At 42.3% G+C, this 12,886-nt stretch overlaps 1 pseudogene; it reads right to left on the bottom strand.

Moving 5' to 3' along the window:
• Positions 1–1,164: 1,164 nt before the first annotated feature.
• LOC126954368 (survival motor neuron protein-like) lies at positions 1,165–12,504 on the bottom strand (annotated as a pseudogene).
• Positions 12,505–12,886: the final 382 nt, after the last annotated feature.

Below are 12,886 nucleotides of genomic sequence, written 5' to 3'. Positions count from 1 at the left end.
CAGTTGAATGTCAGGAGCCGATGATGTTGATAGCTGAGGATCCTGGATAGTTGAACATTTTTTTGCTGAAAACTTTGGAAGAACGTTGTAATCAGAGGTTGTCTCTAACTCTTCAAAGCTTTGCTGCAGACGTTCTCATCCTCTGGTGATCATGCGGGTGACTTTAATGCTGCGTTCCAACTAAGGATCACATTTCATAATTTTGTCTTTAAAAGTCTGTGAAATCGGAAACACTTCAGCAAATGTTGGTAATGTCCACATTGCTGATTCCACTTCGGTTTCTTCTTCCACTTCCTCTGTGGATGACTCAAGTTCTCCCAATTCCTGGTTTAACACTTGTCAATGGCCTTCAATGTGTTCTCCCACTTCCTCTCAAGCATGTCGGCAAATCGTTCTCCACCAACTTGTCTTTCTGCACGAGTGATTTTCCTAACTTCATCAATCCCAGAAAGCCTTTAAAATCATTCATGACTTCACTCAATAGGTTCTTGCTGCAGACATTTATAATTGCTGGTTTTGATTCATGCATTGTAGCTTTGGTGAGTGTTATTGTGTCAGCGATAGTGAATAATTTCCAGCACCGCATTATGTCCAGATTAGAGTCTGCATCAATTGCTGATCAGAATCTCAGGTGGGTGTATACGATTTTGACAAGCTAAATGATGTCATGCCCTGGACAAAGGGCTGAAGCAATGAGGTTGTACTTGGAGGTAAAAACACAACCTCGACAGTTTAATTTTCTCAACAAACAAATTCAGGCTGTGCAGGTGCAATGTCTGTTGTCTAAACAGGACTTTAAATTCCACCCCTTCCTCTTCCAAGTATTTTTTCCCTTCTGGGATGAAGCATTGGTGGAGTCATTCCATGAACGAGATGATTCTCAGCCACACTTTCTGATTATAGCGACAGAACATGGGCAGATAATTTGGGGGGGTTTAAATCATGAAGTTTTTAAATTTAATTTTTGTGGGTACATAGTAGGTGGTGGTGGTTGTTGAGAGCACATGCATTCTTCACTCTGTGCATGAGACCTGGCTTCATCATATGCCCTGCAGCATTGTCACCTGGTACCAGCGTTACCATGCTTCATGCCCCAGCGCCTCCTTTGAACTTTTATGAACGTAGGTTCTATTGGGCATCTTCTTCCAGAAACACCTCGTTTCATCACAGTTGAAGATTTGTATGGTGTTCTTTCTCCTTAATCAACTTCCTCAGCTCTGCCAGAAATGCAGCAGCAGCTTCTTCATCGGCAGGTGCAGCTTCTGCAGTCATTTTTTTATTTTTTGGTCCAAACCTATTCCTGAATCTGTGGAACCATCCCTTACTTGTAGTAAATGGCTTGGTGTCACTTATTTCAGGGGAACCCTTGCTCAAGTCTTCCTGTAAGTTCCGTGCTTTCTGGCACAACGCATTTGTTGTCAATCGAAACACATTTTCTGATCATGTCTTCCACCTACAAATCTAGATGGCCCAACCTACTACACACCTAGGTACGAGGTACAGCCTACTGCGCCTAGGCTACAAACCTGTATAGCATGTGACTCTACTGAACACTATAGGCAACTGTAGCAAAATGGCAAGGATTTACGTATCTGAACATATCCAAACACAGAAGAGGTACAGTAAAAATACGGTATCAAACACAAAAATGAAACACCTGCTTAGGGCAGCTCCATGATAACCTTGACCGATGCTGATTGAAACATCATTATGTAGTGCACAGCTGTGTTTATAAAAATCTAAAACGGGCATACTTTATGATCAGTTAATTTATCTGATATAAATTAATCTTAAAGGCCAGGGGCAGTGGCTCACGCTTGTAATTCCAGCACTTTAGGAGGCCAAGGCAGGCAGATCACCTGAGGTCAGGAGTTGAAGACAAGCCTGGCCAACATGGCGAAATCCCATCTCCACTAAAAATACAAAAATTAGCCAGGTGTGGTGGCGCACACCTGTAGTCCCAGCTACTCGGGAGACTGAGGCAGGAGAATCACTTGAACCCGGGAGGCGGAGGTTGCAGCAAGCTGAGATGACGCCACTGCACTCCAGCCTGGGTGACAGAATGAAACTCCATCTCAAAAACAAAATTAATCTTAAAATATGATTTCATTGATGAATGAGCAAAAAGTGATAAACCATCCAATGGGAAAGATAGGTAAAAGATACGAAAAATAGGCAGAAGATATGAAAAATAGTGCCACTGTCCCTGTGTTCCAAGACCTCCACTGAATACCTAAAACATGTTTTATGTTCCTGTCTTCCGCCCACCAATGTGATGCCTTTTTTCCATCTTCACTGAGCACTTACCACGCACTGTGGCCATGACTATAGCAATCTGAGATGCAACAGCAGAACTAGCACAAATTTCTCGTTCCTTCTTCACAATTTCACGGATTGAAGATTTGACCTTACTGTAGATCAGTACACCTCAGTGTAGAATTTTTTGTCCTTCCTTATAAGTTGAGAACTTTCTCCTTTTCACTTAGAAGAAGTACTTTATTGCTTCTCTTTGGCATATCCGAATTGCCCGCATCACTACTCTTGCACTTTGGGACCCCTAGAAAGTAAAATAAAGGTGGCTTGGATGCAAACATTGTGATACCCGAGACCATCAATCTGATAACCAAGCCGGCTACTAAGGGACTAGCGGGCAGGTAGTGTAGACACCACGGATATGCTAGAGAAAGGAATGATTCACCCCTCAGGCGGGACAGAGCCAATGTTGCAAGATTTCATTATGCCACTCAGAGCAGCACGCACTTTCAAAACTTACGAATTTTGCATTTCTGAAATTTTCCATGTAATATTTTCAGATCAAGGTTTGCTGCAGGTAATTGAAACCGTGGAGAGCAAAACTGTCCTTAGGGGGAAACCACTGCATTTTCAGTAAGTATTTATTGAGCATCTACCATATTGTATTCATCACTCTATCTCTAATATTTTAGCCTCGCCTATAGAAGGATTCAGAAATGTCTGCAGAACGAGTAAAGACAAAAGTGAGAAGTTGACAGAATTTGGTTTGTTCTTCCAAAAGGTAAGATGCCAGAAAAAATTCTGAAAATCAGTTCACGTTAGAGTAAGCAAACAAACAAACAAAAAGTATAATCAAAGAAATTTTCCTTGTTAAAATCAGAATGCATTAATACTAATGAAAGGAGAATGCAGACCCCTTCTGACATATTTTACACTGTTTAAAGATAAACATTTGTGTGCTGCAAGCCGCCAATGGGTTGAAACTCCAGTGAGGACTTTATGAGCCATCTGCTAGTCTCCTAATGAGGCTAGTAACTATCATTGTTTACAGTTAGGCACCAGGGGTCATGGGTATTTGTTATAATGAAAGCTGCAATGCATCACTGCAGAAACTAAAAGAGCCTTTCTTCACAAGGGCTAATTACAAATATAATAAAACAACATTTAAAAAAATCTCTTGAAGTCCACAGAGAAACCTAACTTGGCACACCAAGTACAAACAGTAGTACCCGCTCTGTTTTCATTTAGTGGATTCTGATTACAGAAGCTATATCATATTTAACTACTAACAATACAAGGCCACCAATGGGTCCTTTGCCTCAGATCACTTAATCACAAGATGCTTTGTGAACCATCTGGATCTCTAAGATGTTTGCCCTGACAATATACGCATAGAGTATGCAAACTCATAGCAAGACCCATGGGATTTTTCTGCCTGTATGTGCTTTTAATAAGATGCTACTTTAAAGTTCTGCCTCCCTGGTGTCCAAACTGAACTTTCCGAGTTAGTTATCTCAGTGTAGGTGTGGAATGTGAAAAATTGATTGCTTAGAGTCATAGAAACAAAGGAATTAATAGGCTGACTACATGTTTTTTACTTTTTATTGGCAATTTTAGCATCCTAAAAATGTAGTCCAATCTTAATTATTTTGGCCAACAGGTAGTGGCAGTGTCTCCACAGTCCAGTGGAGAAATAATTTGGCCTGTTGCATTAGTTAATGACAACCACATCAATTCATGTGTTCCCAGCATCTCAGACTAGGAAAACTTAGGGTCACAATATGAAGGGCTTCTTATAAAATGTTAGTAACAGTATCAAAACCTGAGATCTCCCATGTGAGAAAAGGTTACCTATTTTATTAAAATTGCCTGTTAATAGGATCGCTAATAATAAGACTACAAGAAGAAAAATGTCTCATATTTGTAGAGTGCTTTCTTGCTTATTCCAAAGCCTTGTGCGTGAAAACCAAAACCCAGAAACCACTAATATATGCATATTCCCTGGGAAAGAATGGCCAATAAAAATGTGAAAAAAGAAGAGAAATTAGGTGGATCTTGCACTACCAAGTAGTAAAACATACTAAGCTTAAGTAAAGTAGCGCAGTGCAAATGCAAGAGTAGAATAAGAAATCAAAAAGTGGAACAGAAAGAAAAGAGATTTGCCTGCAGGGCTGATACGAAGGGAGCCCCTGAAACTGTGCTGAAGGCCTGTAAGAAAGTGTATGTGATCAACGTGGCAGTGGAAATAAATGGAGAAAATAAAAATGATTTAATGACTACTACTGAGATAACATGTTAACTTTTTGGAGAAGGAAAGAGATTCTAAGATTATATGCAAAAATAAAGTCCAGAGGGCTGGGTGCGGTGGCTCACGCCTGTAATCCAAGCACTTTGGGAGACCAAGATGGGCGGATCACCTGAGGTCAGCAGTTTGAGACCAGCCTGGCCAACATGGTTAAACCCCGTCTCTACTAAAAATGCAAAAATTAGCCAGGTGCCATGGCGGGTGCCTGTAATCCCAGCTACTCAGGAGGCTGAGGCAGGAGAATCACTTGAACCCAGGAGGTGGAGGTTGCAGTGAGCTGAGATCACACCACAGAACTCCAGCCTGGGCAACAGAGCAAGACTCCATCTGAAAAAAAAAAAAAAAAAAAAGTCCAGAGAAGTAAATAACCAAGGTAACCAAGGATAGGAAATAAAACTATGAAAAATAACTTTTAAAAATGTAAGCAAATATTTAAGTGGAGAAGGCAAGAGGTGGAGAGCAGTGTGGCTCACACACCCTGGGTCATCCCTCTACGGCTATCACGCATCCCACAGGCAGCCTCAGAGGAAAAGCTGTGAGGCAATTTTGTTCATATTCGTGTCATAAATTGAAAATGTAAGATAAACTATGCTTTTCAAGAAATGCCATTAAAATGCTAAAAATAATGATGTGTTCAGAGGTTGCACAGGAGCCACAAATTGTGCTGACCATTTTGGGGGCAGCTGCTATCCAGTAAGTAGGGTCTGCTACCTTGAGGCTTATGCGCTTCCAAATCATTTACATAATACTGCCTACTTTATTCAAGGTGGCTTTTTATTTTTACTCACACATTGCATTTTAGCTTCATTTCACAAAAGTGGATTAGTGGCACAAAATGGTTTATTGAGGCATAAAGGCAATAATGAAATAATAACATACATACTACAACCAGAATAACACCATACCCAAACATAGTAAACAAGACTCCGGCACAAATGTGGAATGCGAATTCTTACATGTTGGGACAAGTGAATCTGTGAAGGTGATGATTTCACACAAGGATTGGAAAAGAAAAGTGTGAATAGGATGTAGCATCATGAATATCTGAAAATTGGATTTCGTTCGACAAGTGATCCATTCACTTTTTGCCCTTCATGCTTTGTCTGTATTGAATTTTGTCCCATAATGGCACAAAGCCATCCAAACTTTTGTATCACTTTCACACAAGCTCAGTGACCTTTCCAGCATCCACATGAGGTTTCCTGGAATAAAAGCAAAGTATCGCTTTTCAAGTATGAAACCAATCAATTGTATCACTAAAGGCAGAGAAGAGGTAGTAGCAGTAAGAGGTATCAGTGACATGAACATTAAGAAACAAACAACACCAGCCCCAAAGTTAATGACCAATATTATGCATAAAGAGAAAGCAGAATAATGTGGCAGATAAATTGAAAGAGTCTTTACTACCATGTCCTCTTGCTAGCAGATATTTCTCACCGAGGCTGGACAGAACTGAGGAACAGGGCATGGAGCTACTCCTGCCATACGTGTTTTCCTTGGGGATAATGTTCTATGGCTTTTGATCTTATTTATCTCTGAAAACACAGGCTATATAAACAGGTCTTTTCTTGTTTTGTTAATTATGATTTTATGAGCTGTAGGGCACTTGTACAGAAGAGGCTTTGGGATCAGAGCTGACAGAGTATCTGCTATGCATGAACATAGAATGTGAGTCAGCAGGGCACGGTGGCTGGCGCCTGTCATCCCAGGACTTTGGGAGGCCAAGGCTGGAGGATCACTTGAGCTCAGGAGTTTCAGACCAGCCTGAGCAACATAGCAAGACCCTATTAAAAAATAATTTTTTTCTATCAAAAAAAAATTTAAATGCCAGGTTCGAGGACTCACACTGTAATCCCAGCAGTTTGGGAGGCCGAGGTAGGTGGATCACCTGAGGTCAGGAGTTAGAGACCAGCCTGACCAAGTTGGTGAAACCCCATCTCTACTGAAAATACAAAAATTAGCCAGGCATGGTGGGAGGCACCTATAACCCCAGCTACTCAGGAAGCTGAGGTAGGGAATGGTTTGAACCCAGGAGGCAGGAGGTTGCAGTGAGCCAAGATCGTGCCATTGCACTCCCGTCTGGGTGACAGAGCAAGACGTCATCTAAAAAAAAAAAAAAAAAAAAAAAATTTAACCAGGCACGCTGGTGCGTACCTACTCAGAAAGTATGTTTCACCTGCTTGGGAAGCTGAGGTGGGAGGATCGCTTGAACCCAGGAGTTCGAAGCTGAAGTGAGCTGTGATCGCACCACCATGTTCCAGGCTCGGTGACAGAGCGAGATCCTGTCTCAGTTTAAAAAAACAAAAAAGAGAGAGAGAGAAAGAGAAAGAATACACCTAAATGCCAATTCATCCACTGCTTTAATTATGGAGAACAGGTGATGGACAAAAAGATGCCTTTTGATCCAGATTAGGTGTTGAAGGAAATGGCGAAACAGGTAAATACAATCAAATGGCCACCACTAAGTGTGCACTGTATGAAGAAAAGGGGGAGCGTGCTCTGCTTTTGGAGGCTGAGGCACACCGGATATTTAACGGAGAGACAATCAGAGAAGATTTCAATGCCTTTGGACAATTTTTATGACATCATTAATACCCATAACAACCATTTTATGATTTCCAGTGATTTGTTGCCAGTAATTTAATAGGAATATCTTTGCTACTACCTGCCACGTTGAAACTCTCAGTCTCACAGCTTTGTCTGAGGCTTGTTGGCTCAGCATCCAACAAAGTAGTGAGCGTAGACTTCGGCCAAAAAGCTTGACATATTTTCAAGGTCTACCTTCTGTCTTCATAGGCAGAACTAACTGACAAACTATCAAATATTTGCTGTCCTTCCTGAAAGTTGAAATTTCATAGAAATAAACTAGAATGGGAGGATGATTTCGTTCTGAGGCAAGACAGTGACAGCCTGCTGCAGTTCATCCCACGGAAATGAGAACTAATGCCCCTTCCTAATGGGTATTGAAAGAATGCCCTTCCTAGATTAATAGCTGCGTATCACAGACCCAACCTGGGTTCATCTGCTCTGTAAGGATACCATATCCAGAACAGCAGCTAAAATTAGGGTTAAGTTTGTGATTGGCCACTGTCAGCTGCCATGATGCACCCAGATTTTGCAGAGGTGAGACTGGTGAATTAAATGGAGTTACAAGAAGGACCGCCAGCTGTGAACTATTAAAGTCCTTGAGGGTGGCACCAATCTCTGCTATCTCTCTGAACGAGATATTTACTATCAAGGTCAGAGGGGATAATTTTAGGAACTTTCAGGTGGCCTTTCCTACTATGGTAGTTCTTATTCCACAGTCCAGGAACCAATGTAGGATTCTGTCTACCAGCTGCCATATGTGGTCAAGAGCTTGTCTCTGCTGGGCCCAGTGGCTCATGCCTGTAGTCCCAGCACTTTGGGAGGCTGAGGCAGGTGGATTGCTTGAGCTCAGGAGTTCAAGACCAGCCTGGGCAACGTTGAGAAACCCCGTCTGTACTAAAAATACAAAAAACGAGCTAGTCGTGGTGGTGTGTGCCTGTAATTCCAGCTATTCGGGAGATTGAGGTGGGAGGATCACTTGAACCCGGGATGGTGCAGTGAGCCATGATCAAGTCACTGCGCTCCAGCCTGGGCGACAGATTGAGAGCTCATTTCTAAAAAAAAAAAAAAAAAAAAAAAAAAAAAACTTGTCTCTAGAAGAATAAAAATGAAAAAGTTACTTAGGAGACTGATGTATTCCGGAACTAAGGAAATGACACTGGTGTTGTGGGTGGCAGGATGCACAGACCCAGTGAGAGACAAACTTTATCAAGGACTTTCTTTTCTTTTTTTATGAAAAAAAAATTTATTATAGACTTTTAAACATAAAGAAAATAGAAAAAATAGGACAGTGAACATTAATAAATATGCCAGTTAGGTTCATTAACATTTTGCCATTTATACTTTACACACAGACACACACACACACACACACACACACATTTTGCTAAACTGTTTGAAAATATCTTAGAGATATTTTAACAGTTCACTCTTAAATACTTCAGCACGCACATTTATAAAGACATTCTTCTATAAACTACAATACCCTTATCCCAGCTCATAAAATTAGCAATAATTGTCTAATATCATTTAAAATACAGTCCATATTCAGGGCCGGGCGTGGTGGCTCACGCCTGTAATCCCAGCACTTTGGGAGGCCGAGGCAGATGGATCAAAAGGTCAGGAGATCGAAACCATCCTGGCTAACACAGTGAAACCCCGTCTCTACTAAAAATACAAAAAATTAGCCAGGTGTGGTGGCAGGCGCCTGTAGTCCCAGCTACTCGGGAGGCTGAGGCAGGAGAATGGCGGGAACCCGGGAGGCGGAGCTTGCAGTGAGCTGAGATCCGGCCACTGCACTCCAGCCTGGGCGACAGAGTGAGACTCTGCCTCAAAAATAAAAAATAAATGAATAAATAAAATTTTAAAAATAAAAAAATAAAATAAAATCTAGTCCATATTCAAATTTCTTCAATGGCCCTTTGCCCAAGTCTTTTACAGATGACTTTTAAAACCAGGCTTCAGGCTGGACGCAATGGCTCACACCTATAATCCCAGCACTTTGGGGCGGGCAGATCACCTGAGGTCAGCAGTTCAAGACTAGCCTGGCCAACATGGTGAAACACTATCTCTACTAAAAATACAAAAATTGGCCAGGCATGGTGGCGTGCACCCAGCTACTTGGGTGACCGAGACAGAGAATCACTTGAACCTGGGAGGCAGAGGTTACAGTGAGCCAAGATTGCGCCACTGCACTCCAGCCTGACTCTGTCTCAAACAAACAAATAAACAAACAAACAAAGGGTTCCAATCAAAGATTGCACATTGCCTTTAGTTATTAAGTCTCCTAAGTAACTTTTATTTTTATTTTTTTAGAGACAGAGTCTTGATCTGTCACCTAGGCTGTCAGGTAGTGGCGCAATCATAGCTCACTGCGATCTTGAACTCCTGGGCGCAACAGATCCTCCCAGCCCAGCCACCTGAGCAGCTGGGACTACAGGCACTCACCATCATGCCTGGCTAATTTTTTAATGATTTTTGTAGAGATGGGGTCTGGCTATGTTGCCCGGGCTGGTCTCAAATTCCTGGCCTCAAGTGCTTCTCCTGTCTCAGCCTCCCAAAGTGCTGGGATTACAGACTTGAGCCACCCTGCCTGGCCTTAAGTAACTTTGAGTCTAGAAGAGTTACCCACTCCACTTCCTTCTTCTTCCTGAATGCTGATATTTTGAAGAAATGAGGCCAGTTATCTCTACAATATTCCACATTCTGAACCTATCTGATCATTTCTTTAATGGTGTCATTTAACTTGTTGTTCTAGCCCCAGTATCTTCTGCAAATGGAAAATTAGATCTAAAAGCTCAACTAAATTTCAGTTGAGCTCTTTTGACAAGAACACATCACAGGTGCACACTACATGACAAATGAAAAAGCATGTCTGGTTGTCTGACTCCTGGTGATGCAATATCATCAGATCCTAAGGATCTCTTCATTGTATACATATGTTTTGCCCACACAACCAACCAGCAAGTCTTTGGTGAGATGATATTTTGATATGATGAGAATTCTGGGGTGGATGTAGATCAACTTTTTATCTAATAGTTTTGGCATCAAAATCCCTTTAATGTTGTTTTACATTAACTTTTCAACTTTTTAACAACTCGATTTTTTTAAATATTGTAAAACATTTGTTTTCCACAAATCATAAAATTTATGCAAAAGTAAGATTCACTTTTATAATGATGGCAGAATTACTTCTTAATTGACATGTGAGCACCTTTCTCTTTTATTTTTAGTTTGAAACTCACCGGGCGTGGTGCCTCATGCCAGGCATGGTGGCTTATGCCTGTAATCCCATCACTTTGGGAGGCTGAGGTGGGCAGATCACTTGAGGCCAGGAGTTCAAGACCAGCCTGGGCAACATGATGAAACTCCGCCTCTACTAAAAATACAAAAATTAGCCAGGCGTGGTGGCGCATGCCTGTAATCCCAGCTACTTGGGAGGCTGAGGCCGGAGAATTGCTTGAACCTGGGAGGCGGAGGTTGCAGTGAGCCTAGATCACACCACCCATCTCAAAAAACACACAAAGAAACCCTCATATGTATTAGTCAAGGTTCTCCAGAGGGACAGAACTAGTAGGATATATGTGTATGTATATACATGGGTTATATATATGTGTATCTATACCATTTACATTAATATTCTATATATATATCATATACATATCATGCATTGTGTGTGTGACTGTATAAGCCAGTTCTTCCTCTGAGAGAGTTTATCAGGGAGAACTGACTCACACAATCACAAGGTGAAGGCCCATGATACGCTGTCTTCTAGCTGGGGAAGAGAGAAGCTGGTAGTCGCTCAGTCCGAGTCTAAAAGCCTCAAACCAGGGAAGCTGATTATGCAGCCTTATGCAGACTGAAAGTCTGTGGCCAAAGACCCGAGAGCCCCCAGCAAACCACTAGTGCAAGTCCCAGAGTCCAAAGAACCTGGAGTCTAATGTCCAAGGGCAAGAGAAGTAGGAGGAAGCATCCAGCACAGGAGAAGGAAGGCAGCCAGAGGACTCAGCAGGCAAGGTTATCCCACCCACTTCTGCCTGCATCACTGGCAACCGATAGGATGGTGCCCACCCACACTGAGGGTGGGTCTTCCTCTCCCAGCCCACCCACTCAAATGTCAGTCTCCTCTAGCAACACCATCATAGACACACCCAGAAACAGTACTTTACCAGCTATCAAGGCATCCTTCCATCCAATCAAATTGACACCTAATATTAACCATCACACCATATAATAGCTAGTATGATAGCCAGTTAGGTACTGAGAGATGATCACACTTCCCAAAGCAAAGCATCATTAAGAGACTCTGGACATATGACAGGTGGAAGTGGAGGAATTATTGATGGTCCAGAGGGAAATGAAGGCAGCCAGCATGACAGGAAATGGGGTGCTGGTGGAGGAACATTGAATTTTAGACCTGGCTTTCCTGGTCTCAGTCCTGACCCTGACATGGGGGTGGCAGAAGGAGAAAGGAGTTCCATGGAGTAGCTTTTGATTTGATGTTATTTGGTTTATTTCCAGGAGACTTGGAGTTCTCATTTTCATCCATTGGAACTTGACTTTCATTCTCCTGAGTGTTCTATTCTATATTATTAGCTACTTCAGAGGTTGGGGAAAGTAGTAGATCAGGCAGATTTTGCTCCTCTCCATTTCCGTATCCAGTGTACACCGCAACATGGGTTTTTCCCTTAAAATCAACCAAAGCGGCTCAGGCTGTGGTGGCTTACACCCGTAATCCCAGCACTTTGGGAGGCTGAGGCGGGAGAATCGCTTGAGCCCAGAAGTTCAAGACCAGCCTGGGCCGTGTAGTAAGAACCTGCCTCTATGAAAAGTAAAAATTAAGTCCCAGCTACTCAGGAGGCTGAGGCAGGAGGATCGGTTGGGCCTGAGAGGTGGAGGCTGCTGTGAGTTATGATCGTGCCACTGCACTCCAGCCTGGGTGACAGAGCAAGATGCTGTCTCAAAATAATAATAATAAAAATAAAATACAATCAACTGAAGCAATGATGTAGCTGGGTGAAGACAGTTGTCTTCTGACCTAATGCAGAACATGCGCCACCAGCTTTCCTGTTTGCGTATTCACACAGGAGTTGCATATTCTATTTTTGGCTCTTATCCTTCTTGGGTTTTCTTTTAGGTGTGCCTTTTGGTTATCTGAAGTTTCACAAATGTCATCATTCTTGAGAACAGTGGCTTAAAAGAAGCATGGCTTTGTCATAAGCTTCTATCAATGCTGTATCATTCCAAACGTCACAATCATCACTCTGACCTGACTGCACAGGAACAACACCCAGTCCTCCTGTCCAGGACTCCATCTCCACCTCTACCACCACCACCGCTGCTGCCCATGGCCATGCTGAGCCTCCTGCCTTATTTATTTTCTCATACCTACATTTCTCTACTCTAACAGGGAGGCCACGGTGACATTAGATTTCTCGGATATTGCTCTATTCAAGAGCCTTGGATATAAGATCTGGGTGTTCCCTTCTTTCCAAGGTATGGCACCTACATAGGTGGCCGTAGTTTCTTTTGGGAGCACTGGGGAATCCACACTGCAAAGGCTGTGCTGTATATCCTGCATGTACAGGTCCTTCTCGGCATGTGCTGGACCTTTTCTTTACTCAATGAGTTCTGTGTCTGAGAACTAGCTTAGGTCTTGAAATTGGGCAAGAAGGTATAACTTCCCACTAGGAATGGCTGACTTTAGCCTCCTTATCATCCATTCTTTTTTCTTTTTTCTCT

This window comes from Macaca thibetana, chromosome 5 (genome assembly GCF_024542745.1).
Source record: "Macaca thibetana thibetana isolate TM-01 chromosome 5, ASM2454274v1, whole genome shotgun sequence".
NCBI classification, from domain to species: Eukaryota; Metazoa; Chordata; class Mammalia; order Primates; family Cercopithecidae; genus Macaca; species Macaca thibetana.
This window is presented reverse-complemented; position numbering and strand designations above follow the sequence as displayed.